Source organism: Triticum aestivum, unplaced genomic scaffold (genome assembly GCF_018294505.1).
Source record: "Triticum aestivum cultivar Chinese Spring unplaced genomic scaffold, IWGSC CS RefSeq v2.1 scaffold118543, whole genome shotgun sequence".
NCBI classification, from domain to species: Eukaryota; Viridiplantae; Streptophyta; class Magnoliopsida; order Poales; family Poaceae; genus Triticum; species Triticum aestivum.
Genome location: NW_025227754.1, coordinates 16,529 through 23,368, shown reverse-complemented (window position 1 = coordinate 23,368; position 6,840 = coordinate 16,529). Strand labels below are relative to the sequence as shown.

The window sequence follows — 6,840 nt, the reverse complement described above, 5'->3', positions numbered from 1 at the left end:
CTGGACGGTCGGCTTGACTTTTCGCCTGCCGTGTGGCCTCAGGTGCGCGTTTCCCTTGCGCCGGAGCCCCCGAGCGCCCCCCCAGTGCGCCGGGTTCGGCCTGCGATCGTCGGACGCAAAAACGGGCCGAGCCGACGAAATTCGGTGTCTCGGGGACGCGACTGGGACGTTTTTTGGCGCCGGCGCGGACAAAAAATGCCTGTGAAGGACCTGTTGGGGGCACAGTTGGAGATGCTCTAACTAGCAGAGATAGACAGATATGGTGGGGGCCGTCGGTGTATCACCCGGCCGGACTAAGTAAGATCCGATGACTTGACATGGGCTTGTCACTGGTGAATCAACGAGCGGATTAACGTAAACAGTAACCCACACTACAACGCATGAACAATACCCGACGCTACAACCAGGCATCAAGCCTGGTAAGCTATGTCAAAAAACAAAAACAAAAAATACCCGATGCTACAAGGAGGAACCCGAACAATACACATCTACAGTGGTTTGTGCTACAATACTGCTATGTGAGGTCAACGGCCATGTTACGCCATTGGCATGTCAGTGGAGCTTTGTCCATATCAGCCTATCAGCATTCATTGAAACGAAAGTTTTGCACTGCATGTTATGGAAAAACAATGAATTTTGATATCACCACTTGGATTTTCCAGGGACTAATTGCTCGATACTCCAGCTGTCCAGCTGTATATTCCAGATTGACAAGCAGGGCCGGCCCTGTGTTTTGGAAGGCCCTAGGCGAATTCGGTGACATGGGCCCCTATATAAATTTCATCCAAATTTGACTATAATAATTCAACTGACTCCATCGACAGCAATAATAACTAAATTCGAACCGACTCCATCGACAACAATAATACTAAAAAGATGGCAAAATAAAACTAACATACCATGATTACCTCAAATAAGAACCAAATTCAACTGACTCAATCGACAACAATAATACTTCAATGCTTCAGAAAAGTTTCTTCGGACGTTTCTTGATGCAATAATACTTCCTTTCTTTCTTCTCCTTTTTTCAGCACCAACAATTGCTTCTTCTTAGGCAACATGGCATGATAATGTCCTAAAATCATGAAGAAAAGAGGGTACAAAGAATTAAGAATTTATAATCGGATGATTGGAACCCTAGACATACATGTGGATAGTTGAATACGTACATACTACTGAAATTGTCAAATTGGAATCTGGGGGCATGGATCAGGTCATCAGGAACATGGATCGATCATGGATACGTATACGGGCTGAAGAAACTGACGGATGGAATGGATCATGGATTACCTCGTTGGCTCGTTGCAGACTTTGAGTTATCGGACTGCTATGCGGCGCGCGCAGCGGCAAGCCGGCGGCGGCCGAGACGGCAAGGCGCCGAGCGCCGAGCGGCAGGCAGGACGAAGAGATTAGAGGCCAACCGTCCAGACTCCAGACGAAGGAAAAGAAGATGAGCAGCCGGTATCGATCGCTGGCGCTAGCGTAACGCTTCGTAATCGATCGCATGGGCCTCGCGCCCTAGCCCATCTCGTTTTTTACCATTTTTTTGCTGGGCGTTAGTATGTATATGTACTACATCATGGGCCCCCCTCCCGCCTGGGCCCTGGGCCGCCGCCCCACCGCCCATGCCCCAGGGCCGGCCCTGTTGACAAGATTCAGCTTACATATACGTAGGACAGCCAGATTCCAGTCTTTATTCATCCGCGCCTTGTACCACCGCTCCATCTCCTTCCTCGCCGCATGGATCCTCATCATCACCACCCAGGTATGCACGGACACGGAGTGCATGCGGCGACATTCCTTATTTTTGCCGATGATCCCCGTTGATGGAATGCACAATCATCGGAGTGGATGGTGCGTAGGTGCTCGGGTACGGGTGGGCCGGGCTGATGCGCAAGTACGTGGTGGAGCCGGCGCACGCTCGTCCAGGTCTCGCTCTTCAGGTCAGCACCAGTGCACCACCCTACCCTACTTCCTTTGGCTCACCGTGACTGTGTGTGTGGGTCGCTCGATGCAGAGACCGGGGTTATATCCTCTTTTTGAAAAGAAAAAGAAAACTCTTGTAGGTTTATAATTCTTGACGCTCCGTCGAGTTTGTCCCGAGGTGGGTGCAACCTCTCACATGGCGCCTAGGCAGAAATAGCAACTTTACGTTTTATGACACTGCTTCCCGGTTTCTCGATCGGTCAAGTGGATAGAAGAGGTAGCGCCAGGAATAGGCTGCGCACATGGTACTATCTATCAGTCGTCACCAAGGTGCATAATTATTGGCTCCGGATTTTAAGAGAATCCCACCCAACTTAGGTTATATATACTTTTTTTTAGGTTTCAATTGACACCCGTTTTCTTATTATGATAAAAAAAACACTCGTTTTCCAACTCCAAAGAAGAAAACTTGCACTTTTTTTTAGGTTATATATACTTTTTTTTAGAACGAGTGTCAATTGACACAACTCGTTTTCTTCTCTAAACCAACCTGCAATTTTAGCTTGGGCACGCAGCGTGGAAGTTTTTCATCACACACATAGGCTTTAGTTTCGGCCCGGGGTCCAGCCCAACTCTAGCCCAATAAGCACAAGGAACGAGGGCCCAAAGCCGACAGGCGCTCGGTCCCTTCGCACCTTCCCACGCAACCTAGCTATCGTCCGCCCCCACACCCAGGAGCCACCACCGCCGGTCACTGCCGCTGCTGCGCCGCCGGCCCGTCGCCCTCCCCTCCTCCCCGTGCCTGCTCGCTGCTCCGCCCCGTCCCTGACCCACCCCCACCCTCCACCCACCGGGCGGTACCGGGGTAGTGCACCCCGCCCCCCTCTGGCCACTGCCCCTGCCGCCGGACTGCGCCGCGAAGCCGAGGAGGAGCGCCGACTCGCGGTCTGGCGCAACCGCAGGAGCTGATGCCAGGTTCTACATACAGCTCGGCTGCAGCTCTCGACAGGGACATGGTAATCTCTAAACTGATGCATGATTGAGCTGAAACTGAATCAGGGGACTGAACTGAACTGAACTGAAATAGAGTATGCGTATGTATCGAACTGATGAACCTCACACATGGCTGCGATCCTGCTGCTTTCACTGAAATAGAACAATGTGTATCCTGGCGACTAGTTAGCAAACAATCGTCGTGGCAACCTAACCAACTGTTCTCTGGTCCCAGGCTCCTAGGTAGTGTTTCATACAGAGGATGGCTTATTAACATGGTAAACAGCCGGGCTATGTGACCAAGGGTTTGCCCTGCCCTTGATAAAATGGTTACATGGTGCCGTGCTTCCAGTTCTGGGCTTAACTGTCCAGGGACCGCTGGATATGATGTAGCCCCCCATCTTTTCACTGGCAAAAGCATATTGACAAGATACATCAGGCCACTCATGATTCGCTGTTATAGTGTCATCAGTGGTTCAAGCAATGCAAGATCCAGAACACTCAACATGTGTTGTGGAGGTAGAATGACATGCTAATGTAATGTTTCTACTTATATTTGTATGTGCCCAGTTTTTCCATAACTTCTTGATGAATGATGATCAGTGAATTTACATGGCAACCTTTCGAATCAATATGTAATTTTGGAAGTCACTCTGTACGACGACGTAGCAATGACACTAACAGCACCCTTGTATGTACGTACCAGGACACTGCACGAGAAGGAGGAATTCCCCGGGGGCTCAAAGCAGATGTCCCGCTCCAAGTTCTTCCTGGTGGTGCTCATCTGCAGCTTCGTGTGGGCCTTCGTGCCGGGCTACCTCTTCCAGTCGCTCACCTCCATCTCGTGGGTGTGCTGGGTCTTCTCCAAGTCCGTCACGGCGCAGCAGCTCGGCTCAGGCATGAAGGGCCTGGGTCTCGGAGCTTTCACGCTCGACTGGACCGCCGTCTCCTCCTTCCTCTTCAGCCCGCTCATCTCGCCCTTGTTCGCCACCGTCAACGTCTTCGTTGGCTACGTCTTGTTCATTTATGTGGTGATGCCCACGGCGTATTGGGGGATGAACCTGTACAACGCCAAGACGTTCCCCATATTCTCCTCTCACCTCTTCGCCTCCAATGGGTCGCCCTATAAGATCGCCGACATTGTGAACCAGCAGTTCCGGCTTGACACGGAGGCGTACGACAAGCTCGGACGCATAAACCTCAGCATCTTTTTTGCAATCTCATATGGCTTCAACTTTGCCACCATTGCCGCAACCATCACGCACGTCGGCTTCTTCTACGGCAAGTAAGTGAAGCTTCTTTTTTCTTTTAGTCTGTCTGTCTGTACATTAATAAACCGAGACAAGTCAGAGGTGAATGATTACATGAGATTTCTGAACTGAAAGGTACACGTCTGCAAATTTTGTGCAGGGAGATCTACCACCGGTTCCGAGCTTCACAGCAGGAGGAGCCTGACGTCCACACAAAGCTAATGAGGAAGTACGAGGACATACCAGCGTGGTGGTTCTACTCTGTGACAGGCATTGTCCATGATAGTGTCCCTCATCCTCTGCACCGTCCTCAAGGACCAGGTTCAGCTCCCATGGTGGGGCTTCCTCTTTGCCTGTGCCATGGCCTTCACCTTCACGCTACCCGTAAGCATCATTTCTGCAACCACTAACCAGGCAAGTCTATTTCAACAATTTTAATGCCTCTTCTTCATTTATCCCGCATGTCCTCTCATGATTAATTTCTGCAACAAAAGAAAAAAAACTGACAAAAGCCTTGGAAACTTATGCACAGACGCCTGGTCTGAATGTCATCACTGAGTACGTCATGGGGCTAATAATGCCTGGATACCCCATCGCCAACGTCTGCTTCAAGGTGTACGGCTACATCAGCATGTCGCAGGCAATCTCCTTCCTCGCAGACTTCAAGCTTGGACACTATATGAAGATACCTCCCAAATCAATGTTCATTGTTCAGGTAATTAATTGATCTTCCTTCTCACCTTTGTAAAGCCAATGAGTGATGTATAGAAACATAGAGTTTACTGACATCCCTGTAATTTATGCATGCAGTTTGTCGGTACAGTGGTGGCCGGGACTGTCAACCTCATTGTCGGATGGTGGCTACTTGGCTCGGTTGAGAACATCTGCCAGGACCAACTGCTCCCACCAAACAGCCCATGGACATGCCCCAACGACCGTGTCTTCTTCGACGCATCGGTCATCTGGGGCCTTGTTGGCCCGAATCGCATTTTCGGGTCAAATGGCAACTACATAGCCCTCAACTGGTTCTTCCTCTTTGGCGCGGCAGGCCCTGTCATTGTGTACATCCTCCACAGGATATTCCCCACTCACAAGTGGATACTACTCATCAACATTCCGGTGCTCACCGGCGCTACGGCCTTAATGCCGCCAGCGACGACCGTAAACTTCAACTCGTGGCTGCTCTACGGCATCATCTTCAACTTCTTTGTGTTCCGGTACCGCAAGAAGTGGTGGCAGAGGTACAACTACATCCTCTCTGCTGGGCTTGATGCGGGCGCCGCGTTCATGGGGGTGCTGCTTTACTTCACACTGACCATGGAGAACCGGACAATCAACTGGTGGGGCACGGGCGGCGAGCACTGCCCTCTGGCCTCATGCCCCACCGCTAAAGGGGTAGATCTTGGACCGGACAGTGTGTGCCCTGTGTTCTAAGCTGCAGTAAATATCTTTCATGCCTCAAGGCAGAGAGCTGCAAGATTAGTCATTATCCACTCCAGTTGTCTTAATGTCATACTATTACAGATTTCTATATATGTGTAAAGATCGTAGCCAAGTGCACAAAAAGCAAAAAACTATCAGCAGCTTTGGTGCGGTAATCAGTCATTTGGGCAATGCGTGCTATAGTCGTAATGTTATAACGTGGGACATGTTGCAAGTTGCAACACTAGCTTTTATAGATCTCAATTGAATCGGAGAACTGTAACACAAACTGTTCATCATCAGCATTCGATCAGTGGTTGCAAGTCGAACACACAATTTAAAGTCCCCGCGACAGTTTGTTTCCGCTGGTTTTGCGGTATATTTATGCTTTCTACTGTATATATGAAGAAACAGCTTCGCAACAAATGGTTTTACTTGAAAAAGATATCACCAAAGTAATGCTGTAACCTGCTGGGCTTGAGGGGTGGTGGCTAGGGTTTGTTTAAGAGCATCTCCAGCCGCGCCCCTAGAACGGCCTCCCCAGGCGATTTTTTCGCGCCGGCGCCGAAAAATCGGCCCAGTCGCGCCCCCAAAGGCCCATTTTTCGTCGGCTCAGACCGAAATTGGCGCCAGCGGACCCAGGCCGAACCGAAAAATGGGTCTTCCTTGGCAGCGAAATTTTTCGCCATGGCCGAGCGTTTTCCAGGCCACGGCGCGGCGGCGAACAGCTTCGGTCGCCGCCACCTTCACGAGGACGAAGCTCGGCTCCTCTTTGAGGCCGAGTATCCGGTCCCGCTGGACATGCGGGTGCCCGGAGCGTGGAGGATCAGCGCCGGCGGGGTCCTGGTGCCACCACCGCCCACCGGGGCGGCGCGGCGTGCGGAGTGGAGGACAGCCCGATGTGGGAGCCCTACTTCCATCGCCGCCACGCCGAGCAGCTCGAGGCCACCAACGGCGTCGTGCCCTCTGGGAGGCTCAACTCCAAAGGCCGCCGCCGATGGTGGGGCGTGCCCGGCCGCACGCTGGAGTCTGTCCTCGAGTACATCGAGGGCGGCAACACGCCCATGCTGGAGTACCCCGCTCCACCGTCCTTCTCCCGCCGGCATGGGAGCTCATGGACGCCGAGGCACATGTACCCGGGGGCGTCCTCCTCCTCGTCCGGCCGCTCGACCGGCTCTCCCTGCCTCCACCCCGTCAAGCCGGAGCCCCAGGACAGGCCGGTCAGCCACCGCACCCGCAGTGCCGGCGT

At 52.1% G+C, this 6,840-nt stretch overlaps 1 pseudogene; it reads left to right on the top strand.

Annotated features, from left to right (window-relative positions):
• Positions 1–3,622: 3,622 nt before the first annotated feature.
• LOC123172827 (oligopeptide transporter 4-like) lies at positions 3,623–6,110 on the top strand (annotated as a pseudogene).
• Positions 6,111–6,840: the final 730 nt, after the last annotated feature.